The sequence below is a fragment of the Triticum aestivum genome, chromosome 3B, assembly GCF_018294505.1.
Source record: "Triticum aestivum cultivar Chinese Spring chromosome 3B, IWGSC CS RefSeq v2.1, whole genome shotgun sequence".
Classification (NCBI taxonomy): Eukaryota; Viridiplantae; Streptophyta; class Magnoliopsida; order Poales; family Poaceae; genus Triticum; species Triticum aestivum.
The window spans coordinates 562,565,444-562,573,877 of NC_057801.1; positions in this window are offsets into that span (position 1 = coordinate 562,565,444).

Genomic DNA, 8,434 nt, shown 5'->3' on the forward strand with positions numbered 1-8,434 from the left:
CTTTTTGGTTGGGAGCCTTCGATCTTTCCTTTGCTCGAGCATGATGAGGCGGCGGACGGCGCGTGCTAGTGCCCGGTCCGCGTAGTTCGGTAGGCCTTTGCAATGAATGCACAACCATCCAAGATTCTCGTGTGGAACGTCCGCGGCTTGAACAACCCGGCTCGTAGATGTGCCATTGGCCAAGTGGTGGTCGCAGCAAATCCAGCGATGGTTTGTTTCCAGGAGACTAAGTTAGAAGTTGTAACACTTGACATCATGAGGCACTGCCTTGGGAATATATTCGAGCACTTTTTCTACCTGCCGGCTATCGGTACGAGGGGCGGGATACTCCTGGCTTGGGACGCGTAGATCGTGGCGGTCTCCAACCCGCACTACACCAGCAACACCTTAACTACGCTAGTTCGGCCTTGCGAGGGCCAAGAGTGGTGGCTCGCCAGAGTCTATGGTCCGCAGCGAGACCATGAAAAAATTGAGTTCATGCAGGAACTAATCGACATTCGTGACTTGCCCGCGGGACCCTGGGTGGTCGTGGGGCATTTCATGTTGGGGAACATAGCAGAAATTCAAAATTTTCTACGCATCACCAAGATCAATCTATGGAGTGACTAGCAACGAGAGAGAGGGGGTGCATCTTCATACCCTTGAAGATCGCAATACAGAAGCGTTGCAAGAACGCGGATGAAGGAGTCATACTCACAGCGATTCAAATCGCGGAAGATCCGATCTAGCACCGAACGGACGGCGCCTCCGCGTTCAACACACGTACAGCCCGGGGACGTCTCCTCCTTCTTGATCCAGCAAGGGGAGAGGAGAAGTTGAGGGAGAACTCCGACAGCATGATGGCGTGGTGGTGATGGAGCTCGTGGTTCTCCGGCAGAGCTTTGCTAAGCACTACAGAGGAGGAGGGAGTGTTGGAGGATGGAGGGGCTGCGCCTAGGGAAGGTTGTGGCTGCCCTCCCACCCCCTCACTATATATAGGGGGAAGGGGAGAGGGGGTCGGCCCCTCTAGATGGATCTAGAGGAGGGGGCGGCGGCCAGGGGAAACCCTAGATGGGTTTGGGCACCCACACCCCCTAGGAAACTTGCCCCCCAAGCCGGGAGGGGAGGCTGCCCTAGGGGTGGGGCCCCTACCTCTCCAGGTTACGTGAGATGGGGTGGGAGGGGCGCTCAGCCACATAGTGGGCTGATGTGCCCCCTCTCCTTGGCCCATAAGCCCCCCCCCCCAACAACACTTGTCGGGGCCTCCGAAACCCCTTTCGGACATGCTGGTCATCACCTGGTACCCCCGGAACAATTCCGGACTCCAATACCCTTCGTCCAATATAGTGATCTTCATCTCTGGACCATTCCGGAGCTCCTCGTCATGTTCGGGATCTCATCCGGGACACCGAACAACCTTCGGTAACCACAGACTATTTCCCATAACAACTCTAGCGTCACCGGACCTTAAGTGTGTAGACCCTACGGGTTCGGGAACCATGCAGACATGACCGAGACATCTCTCTGACCAATAACCAACAGCGGGATCTGGTGGCTCCCACATGTTCCACGATGATCTCATAGGATGAACCACAATGTCGAGGATTCAAGCAGTCCCGTATATAATTCCCTTTGTCGATCGGTACGTTACTTGCCCGAGATTCGATCGTCGGTATCCCAATACCTCATTCAATCTCGTTACCGGCAAGTCACTTTACTTGTTCCGTAATGCATGATCCCGTGATTAACTACTTACTCACATTGAGCTCATTGCGATGACGCATTACCGAGTGGGCCCAGAGATACCTCTCCGTCATACGGAGTGACAAATCCCAGTCTCGATTCATGCCAACCCAACAGACACTTTTGGAGATACCTGTAGTGCACCTTTATAGCCACCCAGTTACGTTGTGACTTTTGGTACACCCAAAGCATTCCTATGGTATCCGGGAGTTGCACAATCTCATGGTCTAAGGAAATGATACTTGACATTAGAAAAGCTCTTAGCAAATGAACTATGCGATCTTGTCCTATGCTTAGGATTGGGTCTTGTCCATCACATCATTCTCCTAATGATGTGATCCCATTATCAATGACATCCTATGTCCATGGTCAGGAAACCATAATCATCTATTGATCAATGAGCTAGTCAACTAGAGGCTCACCAGGGACATGTTGTGGTCTATGTATTCACACATGTATTACGGTTTCCAGTTAATACAATTATAGCATGAACAATAGATAATTATCATGAACAAGGAAATATAATAATAACCATTTTATTATTGCCTCTAGGGCATATTTCCAACAGTCTCCCACTTGCACTAGAGTCAATAATCTAGTTCACATCATTATGTGATTGTATTGAATCCAACACCCATTGTGTTTGATCATATCTTGCTTGTGAGAGAGGCTTATTAGTCAATGGGTCTGAACCATTCAGATCTGTGTGTGCTTTACAAATATCTATGTCATCTTGTAGATGCAGCTACTAGGCGCTACTTGGAGCTATTCCAAATAACTGCTCTACTATACGAATCTGGTTTACTACTCAGAGTCATCCGGATTAGTGTTTAAGTTTGCATCGACGTAACCCTTTACGACGAACTCTTTTACCACCTCCATAATCGAGAAAATCCCTTAGTCCACTAGTTACTAAGGTTAAGTTTGACCGTTGTCATGTGATCCATTCCTGGATCACTCTTGTACCCCTTGACTGACTCATGGCAAGGCACACTTCAGGTGCGGTACTCAGCATAGCATACTGTAGAGCCTACGTCTAAAGCATAGGGGACGACCTTCGTCCTTTCTCTCTCTTCTGCCGTGGTCAGGTCATGAGTCTTACTCAATACTCACACCTTATAACACAGCCAAGAACTCCTTCTTTGCTGATCTATTTTGAACTCCTTCAAAATCTTTTCACGGTATGTATTCATTTGAAAGTACTATTAAGCATTTTTTGATCTATCCTTATAGATCTTGATGCTCAATGTTCAAGTAGCTTAATCCAGGTTTTCCATTGAAAAACACTTTTCAAATAACCCTATATGCTTTCAAGAAATTCTACAACATTTCTGATCAATAATATGTTAACAACATATACTCATCAGAAATTCTATAGTGCTCCCACTCACTTCTTTGGAATACAAGTTTCTCATAAACTTTGTATAAACCCAAAATCTTTGATCATCTCATCAAAGCATATATTCCATCTCCGAGATGCTTACTCCAGTCCTTAGAAGGATTACTGGAGCTTTGCATACTTGTTAGCATCTTTCAGGATTGACAAAACCTTCTGGTTGTATCACATACAACCTTTCCTCAAGAAAATCATCGAGGAAACGATTTTTTGACATCCTATCTGCAAGATTTCATAAATAATGCAGTAACTGCTAATATAATTCCAACAAACTCTTAGCATTGCTACGAGTGAGAAAGTCTCATCATAGTCAACTCCTTGAACTTGTCAGAAAACATCTTAGCGACAAGTCGAGCTTTCTTAATGCTGACACTTACCATCATTGCTCGTCTTCCTTTTAAAATCCATTTGTACTCAACAGCCTTACGACCATTGAGTAGTTCTTCCAAAGTCTATACTTTGTTTTCATACATGGATCCTCTCTCGGATTTTATGGCCTCGAGCCATTCGTCGGAATCCGGGCCCACCATCGCTTCTCCATAGCTCGTAGGTTCATTGTTGTCTAGCAACATGACCTCTAAGACATGATTACGTACCACTCTGAAGTAGTACGCATCCTTGTCAACCTACGTGTTTGGTAGTGACTTGATCTGAAGTTTCATGATTTGGTGTAGGCGCCATAGGAACAACTTCCTGTGCCCTGCTACACACTAGTTGAAGTGATGGTTCAATAACCTCATCAAGTCTCCACCATCCTCCCACTCAATTCTTTCAAGAGAAACTTTTCCTCGAGGAAGGACCCGTTTCTGGAAACAATCACTTTTACTTCCGGATCTGAATTAGGAGGTATACCCAACTGTTTTTGGGTGTCCTATGAAGATGCATTTTATCCGCTTTGGGTTCAAGTTTATCAGGCAAAACTTTTCACATAAGCGTCACAGCCCCAAATTTTTAAGAAATGACAGCTTAGGTTTCTCTAAACCATAGTTCATACGGTGTCATCTCAACGGAATTACGCGGTGCCCTATTTAAAGTGAATGCGATTGTCTCTAATGCCTAACCCATAAACGATAGTGGTAATTTGATAAGAGACATGATGGTATGCACCATATCCAATAGGGTGCATTTATGATGTTCGGACACACCATCACACTATGGTGTTACAGGCGGTATTAGTTATGAAACAATTTCTATGAGGTATTAATTGTGTACCAAACTCGTAACCCAGATATTCATCTCTATGATCATATCATAGACATTTTATCCTCTTGCCACGATGATCTTCAACTTCACTCTGAAATTGCTTGAACCTTTCAATAATTCAGACTCGTGTTTCATCAAGTAAATATACTCAGAATCTACTCAAATCATCTGTGAAGTAAGAGCATAAGGATATTCACTGCGTGCCTCAGCACTCATTGGATTGCACACATTAAATGTATTACTTCCAACAAGTTGCTCTCTTGTTTCATCTCACTGAAAAACGAGGCCTTTCAGTCATCTTGACCATGTGGTATGATTTGCATGTCTCAAGTGATTAAAAATCAAGTGAGTCCAAACAATCCATCTGTATGGAGTTTCTTCATGCATATATACCAATAGACATGGTTCGCATGTCTCAATCTTTTCAAAATGAGTGAGTCCAAAGATCAATCAACATGGAGCTTCTTCATGCGTTTTATACCAGTATGACTCAAATGGCAGTGCCACAAGTATGTGGTACTATCATTACTATCTTATATCTTTTGGTATGAACATGTGTATCACTACGATCGAGATTCAATAAAGCATTCATTTTAGGTGTAAGACCGTTGAAGGTATTATTCAAATAAACAGAGTAACCATTATTCTCCTTAAATGAATAACTGTATTGCGATAAACATAATCCAATCATGTCTATGCTCAACGCAAACACCAAATAACAATTATTTAGGTTTAACACCAATCTCGATGGTAGAGGGAGCAGGCGATGCTTGATCACATCAACCTTGGAAACACTTCCAACACACATCGTCATCTCATGTTTAGCTAGTCTCCGTTTATTCCTTAGCTCTTTTATTTCGAGTTACTAACACTTAGCAACCGAACCGGTATCTTAATACCCTGGTGCTACTAGGAGTACTAGTAAAGTACACATTTAATACAATGTATATCCAATATACTTATGTCAACCTTGCCAGCCTTCTCATCCACCAAGTATCTAGGGTAGTTCTACTTCAGTGACCGTTCCCTCATTACAGAAGCACTTAGTCTCGGGTTTGGGTTCAACCCTGGGTTTCTTCACTAGAGCAGCAACTGATTTGCCGTTTCATGAAGTATCCCTTCTTGCCCTTGCCCTTCTTGAAACTAGTGGTTTTACTAACCATCAACAATTGATGCTCCTACTCGATTTCTACTTTCGCGGTGTCAAACATCGCGAATTGCTCAAGGATCATCATGTCTATCCCTGATATGTTATAGTTCATCACGAAGCTCTAATAGCTTGGTGGCAGTGACTATGGAGAACCATCACTATCTCATCTGGAAGATTAACTCCCACTCGATTCAAGTGATTGTAGTACTTAGACAGTCTGAGCACATGCTCAATGATTGAGCTTTTCTCCCTTAGTTTGCAGGTTAAGAAACTTGTCGGAGGTCTCATACCTCTTGACGTGGGCACGAGCCTGAAATCCTAATTTCAGCTCTTGGAACATCTCATATGTTCTCCGATGTTTCAAAAATGTCTTCGGTGCCTCAATTCTAAACCGTTTAACATTACGCACTGAACTATCACGTAGTCATCAAAACGTGTATGTCAGATGTTCGCAACATCCACAAACGATGCTCGAGGTTTAGCACACCGAGCGGTGCATTAAGGACATAAGCCTTCTGTGCAGCAATGAGGACAATCCTCAGTATACGGACCCACTCCGCATAATTGCCACTGTCAACTTTCAACTAAATTTTCTCTAGGAACATATCTTAAAACAGTAGAACTAAAGCGTAGGCTACGACATAATTTGCAAAGACCTTTTGACTATGTTCATGATAATTAAGTTCATCTGATTATTTAATGAACTCCCACTTAGATAGACATCCCTCTAGTCATCTAAGTGATACATGATCCGAGTCAACTAGGCCGTGTCCGATCATCACGTGAGATGGACTAGTCATCATCGGTGAACATCTTCATGTTGATCGCATCTGCTATACGACTCATGTTCGACCTTTCAGTCTCTTGTGTTCCGAGGCCATGTATGTACATGCTAGGCTCGTCAAGTCAACCTAAGTGTTTTGCATGTGTAAATCTGGCTTACACCCGCTGTATGTGAACATTAGAATCTATCACACCCGGTCATCACGTGGTGCTTCGAAACAGCGAACCTTCGCAACGGTGCACAGTTAGGGGGAACACTTTCTTGAAATTTTATGAGGGATCATCTTATTTATGTTACCGCCATTCTAAGCAAATAAGATGCAAAAACATGATAAACATCTCATGCAATCAAATAGTGACATGATATGGCCAATATAATTTTGCTCCTTTTCATCTCCATCTTCGGGGCGCCATGATCATCATCATCACTGGCATGACACCATGATCTCCATCATCGTGTCTTCATGAAGTTGTCTCGCCAACTATTACTTCTACTACTATTGCTAACGGTTTAGAAATAAAGTAAAGTAATTACATGGTGTTATTCAATGACACGCAGGTCATACAATAAATTAAGACAACTCCTATGGCTCCTGCCGGTTGTCATACTCATCGACATGCAAGTCGTGATTCCTATTACAAGAAGATGATCAATCTCATACATCACATATATATCATTCATCACATCCTTTTGGTCATATCACATCACATGGCATATGCTGCAAAAACAAGTTAGACGTCCTCTAATTGTTGTTGCAAGTTTTTACGTGGCTGCTATAGGTTTCTAGCAAGAACGTTTCTTACCTACGCCAAAACCACAACATGATATGCCAATTGCTATTTACCCTTCATAAGGACCCTTTTCATCGAATCCAATCCGACTAAAGTGGGAGAGACAGACATCCACTAGCCACCTTATGCAACTAGTGCATGTCAGTCGGTGGAACCTGTCTCACCACTACAAAAAAAGACACATCCGTGACATTTTGGGCCGAACGAATTTTTTTCTGACATACATATGACACTTCTATGACGATAATTGTGACAAAACCCGGTATCATCATAGATGTGGTGGGCTCCTACTTCTATGACAAAAAATCATGACAAAAAATGGGCTTTTCGTCCTAGGCGGGCCGGAGATGCAGCTGCATGACATTCTTTGGGCCGTCCATGACGGAAAAAACTGTGGTAGAAGCGAGGGGGAGGAAAATTTCAGGGAGTTCCCGGTTACGGTGGGAGGTCGGGGGCCGAGCGATGTGTGTTTCTCTCGTACACGTACGCGCGTGTGTGCGAGGCGTTGGCTCTAACTAAACCCGAGTGAGGCGTTGGGCTCTAACTGAACCCGAGCGATTGCACTGCACGCTACGTGTTACTGAACTCGAGCGATCGATCGATGGCTGTTAACTGAACCCGATCGAGCGATTCCTTCGCTACTGCTGCTAACTGAAGCCGATCGATTGGATGAACAGTGAGCGTTGCGGGGGGGGGGGGATGAACAATGAGCGGTGGCGTTGCCTCTGGATGAACAGGACCCCGTGGTGTGGAGGGCTGGATGAACAGTAGACGGTGGAGGGGTGCCCGTGGAGGGGTGGTTGAACAGTAGCCAGGGGGTACCGCGTGGTGGAGGCTGGATGAACAGGAGCCCGTGGAGCTTGGAGGAGGTCGACGATGGATGAACAGTAGCCCGTGGAGGCTGGAGGAGGTCGATGGTGGAGATGAACAGTATCCCGTGGAGTCCCGTTTTGCAGTACGCCACACCCCTCCCGATGAACAGGACCCCCGTTTCGACCGTAGTGCTCCAACACAAGTCCGTTTCGTCCGTTTTGCGGTACGCCACACCCCTCCCGATCAATAGGACCCTCGTTTTGACCGTAGGAGGTCCGTTTCCTCCGTTTTGCAGTATGCCAGACCCCTCCCGATGAACATGATCCTGTTTCGAACGTGGCCGGTCAAACACAAGGCCGTTTCCTCCGTTCTGTGGTACGCCAGGCCTCGTTTCCATCGCCTGTTCCGTCCAAGCCCTCCCAATGAACACGACCACACATTCCGTTCCGACCTAGCCGGTTGGCTCCCACGCATTTCGTTGCCTCCCGATGAACACAACGCATTCCGTTGCCTCCCCATGAACACGATGCATTCCGTTGCATCCCCGTGAACACGACGCATTCCGTTGCCTCCCC